At 35.9% G+C, this 2,621-nt stretch overlaps 1 non-coding gene across 1 annotated transcript; it reads left to right on the forward strand.

Moving 5' to 3' along the window:
- The first annotated feature begins 363 nt into the window (after positions 1-363).
- Positions 364-440, forward strand: Trnak-cuu (transfer RNA lysine (anticodon CUU)). The gene has a single exon. It is a non-coding gene; the product is annotated as a tRNA-Lys (tRNA).
- The last annotated feature ends 2,181 nt before the right edge of the window (positions 441-2,621 follow it).

Below are 2,621 nucleotides of genomic sequence, written 5' to 3' on the forward strand. Positions count from 1 at the left end.
TCCATCCCTTCCACTCTCAGGTTATTCTAGCAACAGTCACCACTATTTAGTTTTTCATTCATCCATTCAAATATTTAGTAAGGACATAGTCAGTACTTTTTACTGAACTATGCACTTGAAATCTAGAGAATAGATGGGATTAAACAATGTCCTTGCTTTCCAGAAGCATCCAGTCCTATATTTATATAATCAAGCAGTTCTCTAAAGTTTTTAATATTCTTTGACAGGAAGTTTTTGGTGGCAGATTTGGGACACTAAGAAGGAGGCAGTGATTTTTCGCTGGAGAGAGGGTCAGGAAAAATGGCTCTTTTTCATATAGTATTTCTCATGTAGGTAATACTTAGTAAGAATCCCAAATGAGGGGGCTGTGGATATAGCTCAGTTGGTAGAGTGCTTGCCTCTTAAGCACAAGGCCCTGGGTTCAATCCCCAGCACTGCCAAAAAAAAAAAAAAAAAGAGAGGGAATCCTAAGTCCAAATTTCTCTCCCTCCCTGCATTCACCCACTCACCTCCTAATATGTCTTTATTCTCCCATTTCATCCCAACTTCCTCATCTCTGTCTTACATTGTTGCAGTGCTCCTGACTGGGCCTTCATTCACCAACATTTGCCACACTACCACCCTATAACTTGGCTATTTTTGTAATTTATATACTTCAAAGCTTCTGCTGGCTGCCTATTTTCATAAAAAAATACATTTCAAAGTTTTTAGCCTGCTATTCAAGAAACTCTAAAAAGAAACTGGCCTTCAAACCCGCTAGTTTGGATATTTTAGACTAGTACACAAATTTATAGTTGTGAAATACTGAAATCAAAAGTGATTTCTGTATCTGAAAAGAATAAATATGACCAACAATGTTGTGCCCTGGAAGAACAGCCATTTCTTTTGGCCAGTGATTTTCTTTCAGGTGTTCCTCTCCATGTGGAAGTGATTTTCTGGACTTTTCCTTGCAGAAGATGGGCTGTTTGCATTCATACCTGTGCAACAAAGAAAGCTTGTGTTTTTCTTCTTCCTGCTTCTATATAATAAATTGCTGGACTAAAACTGAGCCGTTCAATAAATATTCATTTTTATTACTGTAACTACCAGAGACCTAGGGCTTGGCTCCATAATTTATAATGGTGTTTTCTATCTCACTCTCTGCTAATATTTTCAAGATATTTTTAACAAAACGTTTTGGCAGTCTCTCTTAGATCTGATATGAAAGCCAAATCCCATTTCGTCTATCTCTGCACTGTCTCCCAAATTCATCATATTTGTTTCTCTAATCTCTATGCCTATGCCTATGCTCAGGCCTTTCTAAATACTGTCTTTGTGAGTCCCTCCCTAAAACAGATCTCTGATCTGAACATGTTTGCTTGAAAACTTTCCATTACTCTCCATATTTATATTTATAACTTGGATAACCAAATTCCCCAGTATTATTTATTTATTGATTGATTGATTGATACTGGGTATTGAACCCAGGGGTATGTTTTACCACTGAGTCACATTCCCAGTCTTATTTATTTATTTATTTTTATTTTGAGACAGGGTCTCATTAAATTATTGAGGATCTCACTAAATTGCTGAGGCTGGTTTCAAACTATCAATCCTCCTGCCTCAGCAGCTGAAGTCACTGGGATTACAGGTGTGCACCAAACTCAGATCCCTGCATCATTTATTGACTACTTCTTTTCCTCACTGATTTGTGCATGCCTCTGTTGTTGCTATGGTTTGCATACTATTTTCCCCATAAACTAATATTAGTGTTTAATCCACAGTCATATGTTAATGGTATTATGAGGGTAGAAACTTTATCTGATTATGGTATTTAAAGGTGGGAGCATTTGAAAAGTGATTATGATTAGAGAAGACCATCAGGGTATAGCCTGCATCATTAAGTCCTGGGGGTATATCAGCAGACAGACACACAGTGACATATGTGCTCTCTGTCTCTTGCTATTGATGCTCCATATTGCCTTGGGTATCTGCCAGCAAGGAGGTCATCATCAGATGTATCTCTTAGACTTCACACCTCCAGGAACATGGGCCAAAATAATGCTCTTTTCTTTATAAATTAGCCTGCCTCCATTATTTCATTATGGAAGTGAAAAAGCTAAAAGTCATATCTCAAGTAGCCATATGTGTTGATCAGTGTCTGAACTCATTATACTGTTTCATTGTTTTATTTATTCCTGTGCAGTATTAAATTGTCATAATTATTGTAGCCTTAATGAAAGGGTTGATATATAGTAAGGAAAATTCTGTCTTGCATTTCTTCTTAACATTTTGTTGGTTATTTTTGGCCCTTTGTTCTTCTGTATGAATTTTTGAAATTATCAACCACTATAAAAACAGTTAAGATTTTAACTGAACTTGCATTGAATATATAAACTGGCAAATTGACATCTTTATGACATTGAGAGTTTGCATTCATAAGCATTGCATGTCTTACCATTTTAATTTTATTAAGTAATGTTTTAGAACTTTATAAATATTGTGCTTTCCTGTTCACAATTTTTGTGGGGTTTCACAGCTACTTCTTTACTCTCTGCCTTTTTGAATTGTGAATTCCTTAAGAATAGAAATGTTCTGGCATTCCACTGTCATGTATAACTAATTAGGACAAATTTTTAAAA

This window comes from Sciurus carolinensis, chromosome X (assembly GCF_902686445.1).
Source record: "Sciurus carolinensis chromosome X, mSciCar1.2, whole genome shotgun sequence".
NCBI classification, from domain to species: Eukaryota; Metazoa; Chordata; class Mammalia; order Rodentia; family Sciuridae; genus Sciurus; species Sciurus carolinensis.